At 38.2% G+C, this 20,489-nt stretch overlaps 1 pseudogene; it reads right to left on the bottom strand.

Moving 5' to 3' along the window:
- Positions 1-805: 805 nt before the first annotated feature.
- LOC118893981 overlaps positions 806-20,489 on the bottom strand; it is a 172,070-nt pseudogene continuing 152,386 nt past the window's right edge.

Below are 20,489 nucleotides of genomic sequence, written 5' to 3'. Positions count from 1 at the left end.
TATACAGAAAAGACAAAAGCTCTAATTTGAAAAGATAATGCCCCCCAACATTCATAGCAGCATTATTTACAACAGCCAAGACATGGAAACAACACAAATGCCCAACAACTGATGACTGGTTTAAGAAGATGTGGTACATATATACAATGGGATATTACTCAGCCATAAAACAGAATGAAATAATGCCATTTGCAACAACATGGATGGACCTAGAGATTATCATATTAAGTGAAGTCAGTCAGACAGAGAAAGAGAAATATTACATGATATCACTTATATGTGGAATCAAAAAATAATACAAATGAATTTATATATAAAACAGAAACAAACTCACAGACATAGAAAACAAACTTACAGTTACCAAAGGGGAAGTGTGTGTGTGTGGGGGATAAATTAGGAGTTTGGGATTAACAGATACAAACTACTATACAAAAAGTAGATAAGCAGTAATGATTTACTGTATAGCACAGGGAACTATAATCAATATCTTGTAATAACTTATAATGGAAAATAATCTGAAAATAATGTAACTCAATTACTTTACTGTACACCTGAAGCTAACACAATATTGCAAATCAACTATAGTTCAATAAAAAAAAGAAAAAGGGAGGACAGTTTCCTCCATCATGGACCTAAACAGGCTCTCAACAAAGCTGTTTTCCTTAAACACTGTTTAATCTGTAGATTATTTCATGAAAAAATATCTTGATTCAAACAACTTTGTTACTTTATCTCTTATTCCTTCTTAGAGAACATTGAACTACCTCCTTCACATAGCTATGATAATGTTGGTGATTTCATTAATTCACTTCACTGTCCTTAAGGTGAAGACAGTACCTGTCAAGATAAAGCAGAAAAATGGAAAGAAACTAACAGTTTGGTGACACTATTAGAGCCGCTGGATCAACCCTTGCTTAAAGCTTGAATTGGAATTTTCATTTATATGAACCAATGCATCACCTTCATTGTATAAGACAGATGTGGGTTTTGGTTACTTGCAGTTAAAAGCATCCTAATGAAAATATCTCCATTTAGAGTATAACTTGAAAATATGACTCAGATAAAGGTTCATTACCTCTGAGGGAAACCAAAGTTCTAGGTCACACTTTCTGCTTTAAGAAAACCAACTCTACCAAAATCCAGATTTATAAAACAGCAAATTATTTGCATTTTAAAAGGAGTTTAAAATTTTTATAGGAGGCTTCATTATTTAGCCATTTTCTCCAGTGAATTTAAAATGTGATTTCCCTGATGTATCACCTAATGTATACTTTTTCAGGGACATATCAACTGTGTAAAGTAGAAGCATGCCGGTTCCAGGGTTCTGGGTATTAAGTGTCATCTCAGTACTCAACCTCTGAGGGTACAGTAGTAGGCAATCTTCTGGGCAGATATCTCAGTTTCCTCCAGGAGTTAGTTGGAAGCTTGCAAAGAGTCTGGGATTTGTCATTAAACATTTCTGCTGTCAAGCAAATAAGAGTGATGACCAGACAGCACATACAGTTTCTGAAGATTTACTGAGGGGAATTCATGGAGCTGTGAGCTTAGCAGGTGTGTGGTTACCCAGTTGCTCACCACATTCTAGGAGTACACAGTGACCCTGGCCCTTGAACTTTAGGGTTTACAAGTAGGGTGACTACATGTCCTGATTTGCCCAGGATGGCCCCAGTTTATACCACCATGATTATGAATACCCCCCTCTACCAGTTCCTACTTATAAGCTGCATGACTGGGGGAACACCAGCACAGAGAGGCACATAGATCAAAGTAGTTTGAAGAATAGAACATCACAAGAAGGACTGAACAGGTCAGCATCTGGAAAACCAGGGTAGAGGCTACAGCAATAATTATGTAGGGAGAGCTTTTAAATTATTACCACATAAATAAAAATGGGGTTTATTGTTTGGCAGGGTAAACAGTAAATATACTGTTTTGTTTTTGAGATGAAAACAAAGACTGACATACGCTAAATAAACTCAGTGACAATTAGCCAATGGCTAGAAGTGTCATAGATCAGTTATACAGCTTTCAGCTCCTAGGTCACAGAGTGATGAACTTCCTTTTTGCATCATGTTCACGCATCACATCACCCTTCCTTTTGAGCCAACACTTGGCCTCAGACTCCTTCTGTGGCAGCCACTGCCAGTTGTTGAGAGCTGGGACACGAGATCACACCTATTTGTGCTCCTTGTCATTTCATTCTATCTGCTCCTAAATGCCAGAATGGGTACTAACACGGCTATGGGTTTTGCAAGAAAATAAATGCAAAGCTTTTGGAAGAGAGACCAATGGATTCATTCGTCCATTCATTCCTTTTTTTAAAGATTTTTTGATGTGCACCATTTTTAAAGTCTTTATTGAACTTGTTACAATATTGCTTCTGTTTTATGTTTTGGTTTTTTGGCCGGGAGGCATGTGGGATCTTAGCTCCCCTGACCAGGGATCAAACCCGCACCCCCTGCATTGGACGGAGGAGTCTTAACCACTGGACCGCCAGGGAAGTCCCCGTCCAGTCATTCTTTTAAACAAATATTTATGTTTCATGGAAGAAAAGGAGTGAGACTGAATTCACAGATGTTAACAGTAAAGCAACATCCGACCTCATGGTGGGCAGAGGTGAAGAACTATAAGGTTTCCAAGTCAGCAGCCAATTACAAACTCACCTGTAAGAAAGAAATTGTAGTGCACATCTCCTTCCACAGCGGGGCACTCCAAGCTCATCACTGAAAACGCCCGCAGTTTTGCTTCAGCGAGCGGTTGGAGAACAAGTGCTTCCCGTCTTTTCTCCATACCTAGGGATTATTAAGTGGGTGAAATTAAAAGTACATTGGCAGGGCTCTGTGTGAATGAGGCGAAGCCATTTTAACATCAATCCCTATGGTTCCAGCAACTTATTCTAAATTAATTCATGTTCAAAAATGTGACAGAAATGTGTTAAATTTGAGAACAAATTGGACTTCAGATCTGTTTGGGTCTCCATTATACAAAGATGAAATAATTATATAAAAGATGGAAAAATTTGGGGGCAAAATAATTCTCATTCAAAGCTTTATTATGGTTTATCAGAAAACTACAGTCAGCTTCACCTCAAACGCTCATGCCTTCATCAGAATGGGCAATATAGAATTCAAATTACATTTGGATAAGCAGAATTTTAGATAGATATGAGTCAGGTCTCAACACTTATTCAATATCTTTATCCCTGTGTCTGGGACAAAAATCTTTCAATATTTCCAAAGGCCCGATAGCATTTCCAAATCAGCAGTGGATGAAGCTGGGACCGCGCGGCTCTGATGATGCAAATACAAGTGTATGGGGTGGCCCTTATAACTTGTTTTTCGCATTACAAAATGAAACCATTAAAGGGGCGACCCTTACCTTTCCTAGTAAATAAAAGATTTTGAGGACCAAATTCTGGAAGGCTGGCATCAATGCCGCCGGGCGTGCTGACCCCCTTCCGAGCAGCGAGCGCGGCGCCCGGGAGCCCACGAGTTTCCGCTGGAGAGGGGCGCGCTGAGCGCTCCCCACCGCTCGCCCGGGCAGACGGAAAGGGCTAATTGGTTTGCAACTGAACAGCGAAATTAAAAGGCAGCATTAAAAGCCCAAGGGAGCAGAAGCCCAGATTGTGGAGCCGGCAGAGCGGCGGGCTTTGAGGGTCCCCGGGGCGAAAGGGGAAGGGACAGCGCGCCCGGCCGCGGGCAGATGGATCCCGGGCTCCCGCGGCCCGCGCCCGGGGGGCGGCGGCCGCATCAACATCTTCCCACTTGGTTTAAGTTTATTCTGGGCCGCCGCGAGCTGGAACAGGAAATGTTCAGTCTTTCATGTCCGTTGGCGGGTTGCACTTCTGCACCTCCCGGCGAGCACTGATTAGTCAGTTGAGTTTTACCGCGTTTGAAGTTCACCATTTATTATTAAAGAGAAGTGGCAGTGATTAGTTCTGAGTCCTCAGAGAGCTAAATAAATATTTACCAAATAACGAGATTCAGCCCTACAAAACCGGCTCGAACAGGTTTCTGAAATGCCGGCGAGGACCCGAAGTGCCTCCCCCAGGCAGGAAGTGGAGCTGCGGCCTTCCGGGCGGAGGCAGCACTCTGCAGAAGGGCCAGTCGCTGGAAACCTTTGTGAGTCCCGGCAAAACGGAGAAAATCCCAGTCCTAAATCCAACTCGGTGGTTTGCGGTTTTAAATGATTTTAGGGACGTCCCTCCTTGGTGGCGCAGTGGTTAAAAATCCGCCTGCCAATGCAGGGGACACAGGTTCGAGCCCTGGTCGCGGAAGATCCCACATGTCGGCGGAGCAACAAAGCCCGTGCGCCAAAACTACTGAGCCTGCGCTCTAGAGGCCAGGAGCCACAACTACTGAAGCCGGGGCGCCTAGGGCCTGTGCTCCGCAATAAGAGAAGCCACTGCAATGAGAAGCCCGCGCACCGCAAGGAAGAGTAGCCCCCGCTTGCTGCAACTAGAGAAAGCCGATGCGCAACAACGAAGACCCAATGCAGCCAAAAATAAATAAATAAATAAATTTAAAAAACCATGCATATAAATGATTTTATAGGCTGTGTTTCTCTTATAAAGGCAGAGGTGAATGTCAAGCTAAACTTTGAACTTTCCTGTTAAAACAATTTAAACAATAAAGTAGCATTTTATTGCTCAAACAATTAAGAGGGTTGATTTGTGTTGCTTCCAACATTAGGATTTTCTTAGCCCCAGTGAGACAGGCTGGGACCTGGGCCCCTTTGCTGGGACCTGGGCCCCTTTGCTGCAATGCTTGCCCCTGGACACACTGCTCCTCCAGCAACAAAATACAAAGAAACTGTATGGGACTAAAAATAACTGCATGCATGCCCAATTAGGGCAAATTCTGGACCCAAAATATAGAAAGAGACCAAAAAACCCAATTGCCACTTTTCAAGAGCCTGGAGCAAAAGCAGGGTGTTGGGAGCAAAAGCAGGGTACTGAGCATGCCCCCTGCACACACCACCACCAGAGGGGTGGGCAAAACCCCTAAGCCACCCCTCCACCCCTCCAGCAGGACCCCTGGACACACCCCTACCGTCACCCCATATAAAGAACAAGCTTGTGCCCCTCCAGGAGCAACCAAGCAAGGGAACCTGTTGTTTGTTCTCGCTCCCCGCTGCTGCTGCAGGGGCCCCAATAAAGCCTTGCCTGAATTTCTTGTCTGGCCTCTAGTCAATTTCTATTGATTCGGGAGGGCCAAGTGTCCTGGTCGGTAACACCAGTATGCTCCAAAATATACTCAGATTGTGAACATTGAAAAGAGCTTATTTAGACGGCTTATTGGGCAAACAACTTACAAGATGGCATCGTTGTCAAAAGCATTCATGGTGGTTATCTTTAAAACCTTTTTTTCCCTTAGTATTAGACGAATACTTTAGAGCATGTAGAATATGCATGTATTCGCGCATCAATATCATGCTATCGGTATCTGAAGTTTTGTATCATGATTTTTTCAGCCACACTTTTTTAGTGAGAATTTTCTATTGACATTAAAAATTTCTAGAAAACATTACTAATTGTTGAACATTAAGGTGGTTCCCAGATTCCACTATTATAAATAGCACAATTGACATAGTTATACATAAGTCTGTTTGCATCTTTCTGATTAGTCCGTTAGGAAAAATGCTCAGGTATGGAATTACCAACACAAGCATATGAAAAAATTTAAGCTTCTTACTGTATCTTGCTGAATTTATAGAATGTAAATTGAAGGCATTTAATAGGTAAAAAACCATTTTAATTTGAATTTCTTTGGTTATGAGTTGGGTTTAATAACTATGAGTTCTTTCAGAACAGGGCCATTTTTTCTCATTACTGTATACCTGGTGTCTTGTGTAATACCAGGTACATACTTGGTACTCAATAAATATTTGTTGATTGAATAAGTAAAAGATGAATAAATGTTAGCAGGATAGTTGAGTTTCTTTTTTTGTCAATTTCTTTTTCATATTGTTCAGTTATCGATTATTGTGACAGTTGTCTTTTTCTTATTAATTTAAACTGTGTTTTACATAATTAGGATTTAATCTTTTGTCACATATGTGGCAAATCATGTGCCCTCCCCAAAGCATAAATATATGTGTTTGTGTGGGTGTGTGTTTGAGTACTTTTCGATTTCCAGAAGTTAAAAAATAATAATTTCATAAGTATTTGTGACACCCTTTTTTAAAAATAATTATTTATTTAAAATTTTTGGCTGTGTTGGGTCTTCGTTGCAGTGCGCGGACTTCTCATTGTCGTGGCTTCTCTTGTTGCGGAGCACAGGCTCTAGGCGTGCAGGCTTCAGTAGTTGTGGCACGTGAGCTCAGTAGTTTTGGCTTGCGGGCTCTAGAGCTCAGGCTTAGTAGTTGTGGCCCATGGGCTTAGTTGCTCCGTGGCATGTGGGATCTTTCCGGACCAGGGCTCGAACATGTGTCCCTTGCACTGGCAGGCAGATTCTTAACCACTGTGCCACCAGGGAAGCCCGACACCCTTTTTAAAAAAAAAAAAAAAATTTTTGTTTATTTATTTGGCTGTGCTGGGTCTTAGTTGCGGCATGCAGGATCTAGTTCCCGCATGCGGGATCTAGTTCCCTGACCAGGGATCGAACCCAGGACCCCTGCATTGGGAGCGAGGAGTCTCAGCCACTGGACCACCAGGGAAGTCCCTGTGACACTCTTTATCACATACACAAATTAATTTGCTATAGCTGTGCAATCTAAGATTTGAGGCAGTTTTATATATTTTAGGCAGCACATTCTCCTTGTTTACCAAGTTTTTCCTTGGCCTTGAAGTTTTTTCCAGGACATAATGCGTCAAGTAAAAGGGCATTGCAATTTTAGTCTTAGTCTGACAAACGCTAGGCTCAAGACCTGTTGTCATACCAGGGAAAGATCTGTCAACTCCTTAGTTCCCAAACAACTATCTAATAAATGCTTCTTGCTGCTCTTCCATTTGCCCTTTTGTTTTCGTGTTCATTATTATTAAAGCCATGAATAGAAAAAGGATCTTTGCTTCTTAAGGGGTTTTCTGCACATATCTCATTCCAAATGAACATGTAATCCCCTTTGTTATTCCACCTGGTTGTGGTTGAAATGACATAGTGTTAGGGACCGTGGGATGGAAACGGGTTGCAGTTATTCCAAGTAGTAATGATTTAAAACTTTGGGAGTACGGATATCTAATGGAGAGAGACATTAAGCCTTAGATTTCTTTTCTTTGCTAAGCATTCCCAGAAATAAAAGCATGATATAGGAGCCAAAAACTTGTCTAAGGCAAACACTACAGTATTTAAGTCACAAAAGCTGACAAGATTGCATATTCTACGTACTTTTGTAAGGTTAGGCTTGAGGCTTAGAGATGGGAAAGGAGCTCACTTGGAGTAGATTTTTTTTCTTCTTCTTACATCAGCACCAGTTTGGGTTACCTGAAGCTCTGTTTCATTCTGTCGTTACTCTAGACATAGAGCAGTTTCTACCTGAGACACTGCTGGCCTGAACTAGAAAAACCTCTGTGAACCCAACACTTGTCTTCTGTTCAAGGGATACACACCATGTGGCATTGTTTAAAAATAGTTATTCAATAAGCATTCAATAAGCATTTAGCATGTGCTTTCTGGGTTGCTTGTTTGACTATTTCAGATGCTGAAGGATGTAGGCTTTAGTGGGAAAGACAGTGAAGGAGAGTTAACCTGATCAGATTCTGAGTGGTTTACCACTATCTGTCCTTTGAGTTCCTGGAGTCTTCTTGGATAACTCTATAGTCAACACTGACATGTTCCTTTCTGTCTACCTTTCATTCAAAAATATTGAAGCCAAGTATGTATAGTGAACAACAACACAGGCATGGTTTTTATTTTCATACAGTTAACTTTCCAGTAGGAGGAAACAGGCAATAAATAAGGGCACAAGTAAATATGGCAATTTCAGATGGTGAAAAGCTCTGTGAAGAAAACGCATGCCAGAGTATGTGGCAGGTGGGGTGAGTGGCTGGCTGATGCTGGATGGTCAGGGAAGGCTTTTTCAATGGGCAACACAGGACGCAAGATCCTACTGAAAACAAGCAGCCAGCTGTATCAGGGGAGGGACTGGCCACTACAGAGGACAGAAGGCAGGTAAGAGCTTGGATGATTGAGGAATAGAAAGAAGACCAGTGTGTCTGAGGCTAGTGAGAGTGAAGATGTGCGGTAGGAGATGGGGTCTCAGAAGTCGGCAGGCCTCAGGACATCTAAGCCTTTGTGGTACTTTGGTGGAGTGTACTTTTTCTTTTTTTCCTGCCAAGTGAAATAGGAAGCTATGAGAAGATTTTCAGTTTCACAGTACAAGCTCTGATTTGGGTTTTCAAGCGATGGTTCAGATTGCCGTATGGCAAATTGACAGAGAACGTGAGAAGTGGAGGCAGAGGGACCAGTTGAGAGTCTGGCACTCCCTCATTTTCAAACTAATGCTCTGAGGGCGTCCCTAGTAGTGGGTTACAAGCTCCTTTAGGACGAGAACATGCTACTTCTCCTCTTTCTATTCCTTTTCCTCATCCTTCTTTCTTTTTTTGTCTATTACTCCTAGAGGCTCGAACAGTGTGAGCAACATAATGGGCTCAATCAAAACTTGCAATGATCTGGATGACTTTTCTGCAAATTACTCCCAGGACTTTTTGGATGTAGAAATGGCCCGGTGTATTTGCCATTTGCTTTGAATGTGTGGAATCAAGTGATTTCAGCTCCTTGGAAGAAGGTAACTGCATAATGAAGAGGTGATGTTTTCTTTTTTCTTTTTTTTTCTCAGTTCTACTGAGGTATAATTGACAAAAAAAATTATAATTTATTTAAAGTGTACAGCATGATGAACTGATGCAGGTATACATTGCGAAAGGTTTCCCACCTCACATATTTATTTTTTTTCCTTTTTGGTGGGAACACTTAAATTCTACTCTCTTCACAAATTTCAATTATACAATACAGTGTTATCAACTATAGTCACCATGTTATACATTAGATCCTCAGACTTTAATCATCTTAAAACTGAAATCTTGTACACTTTTATCAGCCTCTCCCTATTTCCCCGACGCCCCATATCCTAGAAATCATTATTCTACTCTATGTTTCTATGAATTTGACTTAATGACCCTTTCAATGTACTATTGAATTTGGTTTGCTAATATTTTGTTGAGGATTTTTGCATCTATGTTCATAAGGGCCATTGGCCTATAATTTTCTTTTCTTGTAGTGTCTTTCTCTGGCTTTTGATAGCAAACTAATGCTGACCTTGTAAAATGAGACTGGGAAATGTTCCCTTCTCTTCTGTTTTCTTGGAAGAGTTGGGAAGGGTTGGTATTAATTCTTCTTTAAATGTTTGGAAGAATTCACCAGTGCAGCCATCTGTTTTTTCCTGTGTTGGGAGGGTTTTAAACACTGATTCAATCTCCTTACTAGTAATTGATCATTTCAGATTTTCTATTTCTTTTTTTATAAAACTATTTATTTATTTATTTATTATTTATTTGGCTGTGCCGGGTCTTAGTTGCAGCATGCGGGATCTTCACTGTGGCATGTGGGATCTGGTTCCCTGACTAGGGATCAAACCTGGGCCCCCTGCATTGGGAGTGCAGAGCCTTAGCCACTGGACCACCAGGGAAGTCTCTGGATTTTCTATTTCTTTATGAGTCAGTGTTGGTAGGTTATATGCATTTAGGAATTTATTCATTTTCTAGGTTATCTAGTTGTTGGCATGTAATTGTTCATAGTAGTTTCTTATGATCCTTACTATTTCTGTGTTATCAGTTGTAATGCCTTCTGTCTCATTTCTGATTTTTATCTATTTGAGCATTTTTTTCTGTTTTTCTTAGTTAGTCTAGCTAAACTTTGTCAATTTTGTTTATCTTTTCAAAGAACCAGCTCTTAGTTTCATGGATTTTTTTCTCTAGTCGTTTTAGTCTCTTTTTCATTTATTTACACTCTGCTTTGCTGTTTCCTTCCCTCTACTAGCTTTGGATTAGTTTGTTCTTTTTCTAGTTCATCGAGGTGTAAAGTTAAGTTGTTTATTTGAGATCTTTACTTTTTCTTAGTATAGGAATTTATTGCTGTAAACTTCCCTCTTAAAACTGCTTTAAGTTTTGGTATGTTATCTATTTCTATATTCATTTGTCTTAATTTTCCTTTTGATTTCTTCTTTGTCCTATTGGTTGCTCAGGAGCATGTTGTTTAATCTGCACATATTTGTGAATTTTTCAGTTTTTTTCTTTTAATTGATTTCTAGTTTTGTACCATTGTGGTTGGAAAAGATGCTTGATGTGATTTCAGTCTTCTTAAATATATTAACACTTATTTTGTGGCCTAACACATGATCTATCCTGGAAATGTTCCATGTACACTTGAGAAGAATGTGTATTCTGCTGCTGTTGGATGGAATGTTCTGTATATGACGGTTAGTTTAGTGTGTAGTTTAAGTCCAGTGTATCCTTATTGATTTTCTGTCTGGATAATCTATCCATTGACAAAAGTGGGATATTGAAGTTCCCTATATTATTGTATTGTTATCTATTTCTCCTTTCAGATCTGTTAATATTTGCTTTATACATTTAGATGCTTTGATGTGGGTGTATAAATATTTATAATTGTTATATCTTCTTGATGACTTGACCCCTTTATAACTGTATAGTGATCTTATTTGCCTCTTGTTACAATTTTAGCTTAAAGTCTATTTTGTCAGATTTAAGTGTAGCTATCCCTCCTCTCTTTCTATTTTTATTTACATGGAATATATTTTTCCATCACTTCACTTTCAGTCTATGTGTGTCTGTAAAGCTGAAGTGAATCTTTTGTAGGCAGCATATGGTAGGATTTTTAAAAAAAATTTGTTCAGCCACTCTATGTCTTTTGATTGGAGAATTTAGTCTATTTAGATTTTTAAAATTATTTATTTATTTTTATTGGGGCATAATTGATTTATAATATTATATTAGTTTCAAATATACAATATAGTGATTCAAAAATTTTATAGATTATACTTCATTTATAGTCATTATAAAATATTAGCTATATTCTAGTCCATTTACATTTAACTTAATTATGGAGTTACTATTGCCATTTTATACATTGTTTTCTGGCTGTATATAGTTTCTTTTTTCTTCTCTTGCTCTCTTCCTTTGTACTTTGGTGTATTTCTGTAGTGGTCTGTTTTGATTCATTACTTTTTATTTTGTATCTCTGCCATAGTTTTTTGTTTTGTGGTTACCATGAGGCTTACATAATACATCTTATAGTTAAAATGGTCAATTTAAAACTGATAATGACTTAACTTCTAATGCATACAAAACTCTATATTTTCACTTGCCTCCCACATTTTGTTTTTGATGTCACAATTTACATATTTTTATGTTGTGTATCCATTAAGAAATTATTGTAGTTATAGTTATTTTTAAAGCTTTTTTCTTTTAATGTTTATACTAGAGTTATAAGTGACTTACTTGTCACTGTTACAGTCCTAGTGAATTCTGAATTTAACTATATATTTACCTTTACCAATGAGTTTTATACATTCACGTGTTTTCATGTTATTGAGTATGCTTTTATTTAAACTTGATCAATTTCCTTTAACATTTCTTGTAAGACTGGTCTAGTGTTGATGAACTCCTTTGGCTTTTGTTTGTATCTCTCCTTCAATTCTAAGGTGAAGGACAACTTTGCCAGGTAGAGTATTCTTGGTTGGGAGCTTTTTAATTTCAGCACTTTAAATACATCATCCTACTCCCTCTAGCTGGCAAGGTCTCTGCTGAAAATATGCTCTCAGTCTTACGAGAATTCCCTTGTATATAACAAGCTGCTTTTCCCTTGCTGCTTTTAAGATTCTTTCTTTGTCCTCAACTTTTGATGATTTAATTATAATGTATCTCCATGCGGGTCTATTTAGGTTCACCTTATTTAGTACTCTTTATGCTTCCTGAATCTGGATGTCTGGTTTTTTTCCCCACAATAGGGAAAATTTCAGCCATTATTTCTTTGAATAAGCTTTCTGCCCCCTTTCTCCCTCACATCTCTGTAATGCATGTATATGTCTTCTTGGTGTTGTACCAAAAATTCCTTAACTTATCTTTATTCTTTTTCATTCTTTTTCCTTTTGCTTCTCTGACTGAGTGAATTCCACTGCCCTGTCTTCAAGTTCACTGATCCTTTCTTCTGATTGATCTAGTCTGATGTTGAACCCCTCTATTGAATTTTTCAGTTAAGTTACTGTATTCTTCAGTTCTATGATTTCTGTTTGGTACTTTAAAATATTTTTTATCTCTTTGTTGCTCATGCATTGGTCTCCTGATCTTGGTAAGCATTTTTATAACAATTATTTTGAACTATCAGGTAAATGATGTTTCTGGAGATTTATCTTGTTCTTTTGTTTGGAACACATTCCCTGTTTCTTCATTTTCCTTGGCTCTCTGAGTCGGTTTTTCTACATTAGATACAAGAGCCACCTTTCCCAGTCTTAACAGACTGCTCTCATGTAGGAGATGAAACTTGTGAATCAGACTGGCCCAAGCTCCTGGTTGTTTCTTGAACTTCTGTGATTGTCCAGTACCATCCTTGTTCTTTGAGGTGTGCCAAGACCCATCAATGTCCCAAAGGATACTGAGGAGAATTGCAGTCAGCACCTAGATGCAGGCTGATCAGCAGATAGACTCTAAGCAGTAGCTAGTAAAGTTTATATTTAAGCCAGGAAAAAATGTCCAGAGAAAAACTGTGTCATGAGCAGTTTTGCCTGCTTCTCTGCACTGAGCCCTGGTGGGGGTACATGTGGTAAGTGCTCATACTTCTGTTAAGAACTGCTTCTTTGTTTGCTATAACTTTGTGGGTCTTGTGGAACCAAGCCCTACTGGCTCTCAGAGCTAGGTGTTTTGGGGCCCATCCCTCAGATATCATCTTTAAAAGCTAGGGCAATAAATGTGCAGTTCAAGCCCTTTGCTCCTCAGGGAGAAGCTGGGAGTTGGGGGTTCTCTCTTGATTGTATGGTTCTGTGCCTGGGGTGAGGTTTATGGCAAGAATATGTCTCCGCCTATCTTACTTATTTTGATGTAGCTATTTTCTCATTTTCCCAATGTTGTAGGGGTCACTCAGTTAGTTTTTGGAATTCTCTCAGAGGAAACTGCACTGTGTGTAGCTGTACATTTGGTGTGGCCATGGAAGGAGGGAAGTTCAGGTGTCTCCTATGTTACCATCTTGGTCCCTCCCTCAAGGTGGTGTTTCTTAACATGCATTCACTACAATGAATATTTTCTCTTTCTTAAAACTAGTTGTGGTCTCATATTTAATGTAGTAATCAAAAGGTTGGAGGTGTTTCATAGTTATATGGAAACAGATTAATTATTTCATCTTGCCATGCACTCTTCAGTAGAAATGATTAACCCCTGGCCTCAAACTTATTACCCACTTTTTTTTTTTTTTTGAGATTCATGAGCTAAATTTAATCCGAAAAGTTTTGTGACTTGGGATGGGAATTGCGGGAAATTTCTTTCTTTTTTTTAATTTTTGAATTTTATTTAATTTATTTTTTTATACAGCAGGTTCTTATTAGTCATCAATCTTATACACATCAGTGTATACATGTCAATCCCGATTGCCCAATTCATCACACCAACCCCCCCACTCCCCTGCAGCTTTCCCCCCTTGGTGTCCATACGTTTGTTCTCTACATCTGTGTCTCTATTTCTGCCCTGCAAACCGCTTCATCTGTACCATTTTTCTAGGTTCCACATATATGCGTTAATATATGATATTTGTTTTTCTCTTTCTGACTTCACTCTGTATGACAGTCTCTAGATCCATCCATGTCGCTACAAATGACCCAATTTGGTTCCTTTTTATGGCTGAGTAATATTCCATTGCATATATGTACCACATCTTCTTTATCCATTCCTCTGTCGATGGGCATTTAGGTTGCTTCCACGACCTGGCTATTGTAAATAGTGCTGCAATGAACATTGGGGTGCATGTGTCTTTTTGAATTATGGTTTTCTCTGGGTATATGCCCAGTTGTGGGATTGTTGGATTATATGGTAATTCTATTTTTAGTTTTTTAAGGAACCTCCATACTGTTCTCCATAGTGGCTGTATCAATTTACATTCCCACCAACAGGGCAACAGGGTTCCTTTTCCTCCACACCTCTCCAGCATTTGTTGTTTGTAGATTTTCTGATGATGCCCATTCTAACTGGTGTGAGGTGATACCTCATTGTAGTTTTGATTTGCATTTCTCTAATAATCAGTGATGTTGATCAGCTTTTCATGTGCTTCTTGGCCATCTGTATGTCTTCTTTGGAGAAATGTCTATTCACGGCTTCTGCCCATTTTTGGATTGGGTTGTTTGTTTTCTTAATATTGAGCTACATGAGCTGTTTATATATTTTGGAGATTAATGCTTTGTCCTTTGATTCGTTGGCAAATATTTTCTCCCATTCTGAGGGTTGTCTTTTCGTCTTGTTTATGGTTTCCTTTGCTGTGCAAAAGCTTTGAAGTTTCATTAGGTCCCATTTGTTTATTTTTGTTTTTATTTCCATTACTCTAGGAAGTAGATCAAAAAAGATCTTGCTGTGATTTATGTCCAAGAGTGTTCTTCCTATGTTTTCCTCTAAGAGTTTTATAGTGTCTGGTCTTACATTTAGGTCTAGAATCCACTTTGAGTTTATTTTTGTGTATGGTGTTAGGGAGTGTTCTAATTTCATTCTTTTACGTGTAGCTGTCCAGTTTTCCCAGCACCACTTACGGAAGAGACTGTCTTTTCTCCATTGTATATCCTTGCCTCCTTTGTCATAGATGAGTTGACCATAGGTGCGTGGGTTTATCTCTGGGTTTTCTATCCTGTTCCATTGATCTATGTTTCTGTTTTTGTGCCAGTACCATATTGTCTTGATTACTGTAGCTTTGTAGTATAGTCTGAAGTAAGGGAGTCTGATTCCTCCAGCTCCATTTTTTTCCTCAAGACTGCTTTGGCTATTCGGGGTCTTTTGTGTCTCCATACAAATTTTAAGATTTTTTGTTCTAGTTCCGTAAAAAATGCCATTGGTAATTTGATAGGGATTGCATTGAATCTGTAGATTGCTTTGGGTAGTATAGTCATTTTCACAATATCGATTCTTCTAATCCAAGAACATGGTATATCTCTACATCTGTTGGTGTCATCTTTAATTTCTTTCATCAGTGTCTTATAGTTTTCTGCATACAGGTCTTTTGTCTCCCTAGGTAGGTTTATTCCTAGGTATTTTATTCTTTTTGTTCCAATGGTAAATGGGAGTGTTTCCTTAATCTCTCTTTCAGATTTTTCATCATTAGTGTATAGGAATGCAAGAGATTTCTCTGCATTAATTTTGTATCCTGCAACTTTACCAAATTCATTGATTAGCTCTAGTACTCTTCTGGTGGTATCTTTAGGATTCTCTATGTATAGTATCATGTCATCGGCAAACAGTGACAGTTTTACTTCTTCTTTTCCAATTTGTTTTCCTTTTATTTGTTTTACTTTTCTGATTGCTGTGGCTAGGACTTCCAAAACTATGTTGAATAATAGTGGTGAGAGTGGACATCCTTGTCTTGTTACTGATCTTAGAGGAAATGCTTTCAGTTTTTCACCATTGAGAATGATGTTGGCTGTGGGTTTGTTGTATATGGCCTTTATTATGTTGAGGTAGGTTCCCTCTATGCCCACTTTCTGGAGAGTTTTTATCATAAATGGGTGTTGAATTTTGTCAAAAGCTTTTTCTGCATCTATTGAGATGATCATATGGTTTTTATTCTTCTATTTCTTAGTATGGTGTATCACATTGATTGATTTGTGTATATTGAAGAATCCTTGCATCAATGGGATAAATCCCACTTGATCATGGCGTCTGATCCTTTTAATGTGTTGTTGGATTCTGTTTGCTAGTATTTTGTTGAGGATTTCTGCATCTATATTCATCAGTGATATTGGTGTGTAATTTTCTTTTTTTGTAGTATCTTTGTCTGGTTTTGGTATCAGGGTGATGGTGGCCTCATAGAATGAGTTTGGGAGTGTGTCTTCCTCTGCAATTTTCTGGTAGAGTTTGAGAAGGATAGGTGTTAGCTCGTCTCTAAATGTTTGATAGAATTCACCTGTGAAGCCATCTGGTCCTGGACTTTTGTTTGTTGGAAGATTTTTAATCACAGTTTCAATTTCATTACTTGTGACTGGTCTGTTCATATTTTCTGTTTCTTCCTGGTTCAGTGTTGGAAGCTTATACCTTTCTAAGAATTTGTCCATTTCTTCCAGGTTGTCCATTTTATTGGCATAGAGTTGCTTGTAGTTGTCTCTTAGGATGCTTTGTTTTTCTGCGGTGTCTGTTGTAACTTCTCCTTTTTCATTTTAATTTTATTGATTTGAGTCCTCTCCCTCTTTTTCTTGATGAGTCTGGCTAAAGGTTTATCAATTTTGTTTATCTTCTCAAAGTACCAGGTTTTAGTTTTATTGATCTTTGCTATTGTTTTCTTTGTTTCTATTTCATTTATTTCTGCACTGATCTTTATGATTTCTTTCCTTCCACTAACTTTGGGTTTTGTTTGTTCTTTCTCTAGTTCCTTTAGGTGTAAGGTTAGATTGTTTATTTGAGATCTTTCTTGTTTCTTGAGGTAGGCTTGTATTGCTATAAACTTCCCTCTTAGAACTGCTTTTGCTGCATCCCATAGGTTTTGGATAGTTGTGTTTTCATTGTAATTTGTCTCTAGGTATTTTTTGATTTCCTCTTTGATTTCTTCAGTGATCTCTTGGTTATTTAGTAACGTATTGTTTAGCCTCCATGTGTTTGTGTTTTTTACGTTTTTCTCCCTGTAATTGATTTCTAATCTCATAGCATTGTGGTCAGAAAAGATGCTTGATATGATTTCAATTTTCTTAAGTTTACTGAGGCTTGATTTTTGACCCAAGATGTGATCTCTCCTGGAGAATGTTCCATGTGCACTTGAGAAGAAAGTGTAATCTGCTGTTTTGGGATGGAATGTCCTATGAATATCAATTAAATCTATCTGGTCTATTGTGTCACTTAAAGCTTCTCTTTCCTTATTTATTTTCATTTTGGATGATGTGTCCATTGGTGTAAGTGAGGTGTTAAAGTCCCCCACTATTATTGTGTTATTGTCGATTTCCTCTTTTATAGCTGTTAGCAGTTGCCTTATGTATTGAGGTGCTCCTATGTTGGGTGCACACATATTTATAATCGTTATATCTCCTTCTTGGATTGATCCATTGATCATTATGTAGTGTCCTTCCTTGTCTCTTGTAACATTCTTTATTTTAAAGTCTATTTTATCTGATATGAGTATTGCTACTCCAGCTTTTTTTTGCTTTCCATTTGCATGGATTATCTTTTTCCATCCCCTCACTTTCAGTCTGTATGTGTCCCTAGGTCTGAAGTTGGTCTCTTGTAGACAGCATATATACGGGTCTTGTTTTTGTATCCATTCAGCAAGGCTGTGTCTTTTGGTTGGAGAATTGAATCCATTCATGTTTAAGGTAATTATCGATATGTATGTTCCTATGACCATTTTCTTAATTGTTTTGGGTGTGTTTTTGTAGGCCCTTTTCTTCTCTTGTGTTTCCCACTTAGAGAAGTTCCTTTAGCATTTGTTGTAGAGCTGGTTTGGTGGTGCTGAATTCTCTTAGCTTTTGCTTGTCTATAAAGCTTTTGATTTCTCCATCGAATCTGAATGAGATCCTTGCCGGGTAGAGTAATCTTGGTTGCAGTGTTTTCCCTTTCATCACTTTAAATATGTCATGCCACTCCCTCCTGGTTTGTAGAGTTTCTGCTGAGAAATCAGCTGTTAACCTTGTAGGAGTTCCCTTGTATGTTATTTGTCGTTTTTCCCTTGCTGCTTTCAATAATTTTTCTTTGTCTTTAATTTTTGCCAAATTGATTACTATGTGTGTCGGCGTGTTTCTCCTTGGGTTTTTCCTGTATGGGACTCTCTGCGCTTCCTGGACTTGGGTGGCTATTTCCTTTCCCATGTTAGGGAAGTTTTCAATTATAATCTCTTCAAATATTTTCTCTGGTCCTTTCTCTCTCTCTTCTCCTTCTGGGACCCCTATAATGCGAATGTTGTTGCATTTAATGTTGTCCCAGAGGTCTCTTAGGCTGTCTTCATTTCTTTTCATTCTTTTTTCTTTAGTCTGTTCCACAGCAGTGAATTCCACCATTCTGTCTTCCAGGTCACTAATCCGTTTTTCTGCCTCAGTTATTCTGCTATTGATTCCTTCTAGTGTAGTTTTCATTTCAGTTATTGTATTGTTCATCTCTGTTTGTTCGTTCTTTAATTCTTCTAGGTCTTTGTTAAACTTTTCTTGCATCTTCTCTATCTTTGCCTCCATTGTTTATCCGAGGTCCTGGATCATCTTCACTATCATTATTCTGAATTCTTTTTCTGGAAGGTTGCCTATCTCCACTTCATTTAGTTGTTTTTCTGGGGTTTTATCTTGTTCCTTCATCTGGTACATAGCCCTCTGCCTTTTCATCTTGTCTATCTTTCTGTGAATGTGGTTTTTGTTCCACAGGCTGCAGGATTGTAGTTTTTCTTGCTTCTGCTGTCTGCCCTCCGCAGCAAGATCTTTTTTGATTCACCAATGTCTCATTGTGGCTTCTCCTTTGTCTTTGGATGTGGGGTATCTTTTTTGGTGAGTTCCAGTGTCTTCCTGTTGATGATTGTCCAGCAGCTAGTTGTGATTCTGGTGTTCTCACAAGAGGGAGTGAGAGCACATCCTTCTACTCTGCCATTTTGGGTTCCTCCATGAGTCTTTTATCTATTACCCACATTTGCAATCTTACTCAGTGATGATAAAGATCTCAAAAAAAGTGAATCTTTAGTTGATACACTAAAAATACTTTTCACTTTTGCATATTCTATTTATATGGTTGTAATTTTGGAGTCTCCTAATTCGTTAGCCCTAACCATAGAGGTGCTTATGTAGGTCCTGAGATGTTTACAGTAATCTTTTGTGATATTCTGTCCCAGCTTACACTAAGTGAAGACTAGGGGGTGATGCTGAAATCACATCACTCCCAATTCATATGTTGAAATAACCCCTAATATGATAGTATTTGGAGGTGGGGCCTTTGGGAGGTGATGAACTCATGAAGGTGAAGCCCTCATGAATGGGATTCATGTCCTTATAAAAGGGACCCCAGAGAGCTCCCCCTCCCCTTCAGCCATGTGAGAACACAGTGACAAGTTGATGAACCACTAAGCAGGCTCTCATTAGACACCAGATTTGTGCCTTGATCTTGGACTTCCCAGACTCCATAATTGTGAAAAACAAATTTCTGTTGTTTATAAGCTATCCAGTCTATGGTATTTTTGTTATAGCAGCCCAAACTGACTAAGACAATACCTCATAATGTCTCTTTGAGAATTAAATGAGATGGTATATATAAAGTATTTGGCATATTGTTAATGCTCAGTAAATGTTGACTATGGTCATTAGGTCATTTTCTTATTATAGTAGTGATACCTATTCATTACAGCCAGTTAAGAAAATACAGAAAAACAAATCCTCCACACTGTTGGTGGGAATGTAAATTGGTGCAGCCACTATGGAAAACAGTATGGAGGTTCCTCAAAAAACTAAAAATAGAGTTGCCATATGATCCAGCAATCCCATTCCTGGTCATATATTTGGAGAAAACTCTAACTCAAAAAGATAACGCTCTCCAATGTTCATAGCAGCACTATTTAAAATAGCCAAGACATGGAAGCAACCTAAATGTCCATCAACAGATGAATGGATAAAGAAGATGTGGTATATATACACAATGGAATATTACTCAGCCATAAAAAAAGAATGAAATAATGCCATTTGCAGCAACATGGATGGACCTATAGACTATCATATTAAGTGAAGTAAGTCAGAAAGAGAAAGACAAATACCATATGATATCACTTATATGTGGAATCTAAACTATGACACAAATGAACTTCTTTACGAAACAGAAACAGACTCACAGACATAGAAAACAAACTTATGGTTACCAAAGGGGAAAGGCGGTGTGAGAAGGATAAATAAGGAGCTTGAGATTAGCAGATACAAACTACTATATATAAAATAGTAAACAGCAAGGTCTTACTGTATTGCACAGGGAACTATATTCAATATCTTATAATAAACCATAATGGAAAAGAATATGAAAAAGATATATATATATATATATGTGTGTGTATATATATATATATCTGAATCACTGTGCTGTATACCAGAAACTTACACAACATTGTAAGGCAACTATACCTCAATAAAAAATAGAAAGAAAATATAGACAAACAAAAGGAAATAAAATTATGCATAATTCCATAATCCAGAGATAAACAGAGATATCTACTCTCCATCATTTTCTCTGTGTATATTTTTATTTCACAAAATTTGATTTTATTATATTGTACCTATTGTTAACAGCTTTGTACATCATTATATAATCTTCTAAAAGTTAATCAAGACTAGATGAATAAAATTCTATTGTA

Source organism: Balaenoptera musculus, chromosome 4 (genome assembly GCF_009873245.2).
Source record: "Balaenoptera musculus isolate JJ_BM4_2016_0621 chromosome 4, mBalMus1.pri.v3, whole genome shotgun sequence".
NCBI classification, from domain to species: Eukaryota; Metazoa; Chordata; class Mammalia; order Artiodactyla; family Balaenopteridae; genus Balaenoptera; species Balaenoptera musculus.
Note: the sequence above shows the minus strand (reverse complement) of the source record. Positions and strands in the feature narration are given on the sequence as shown.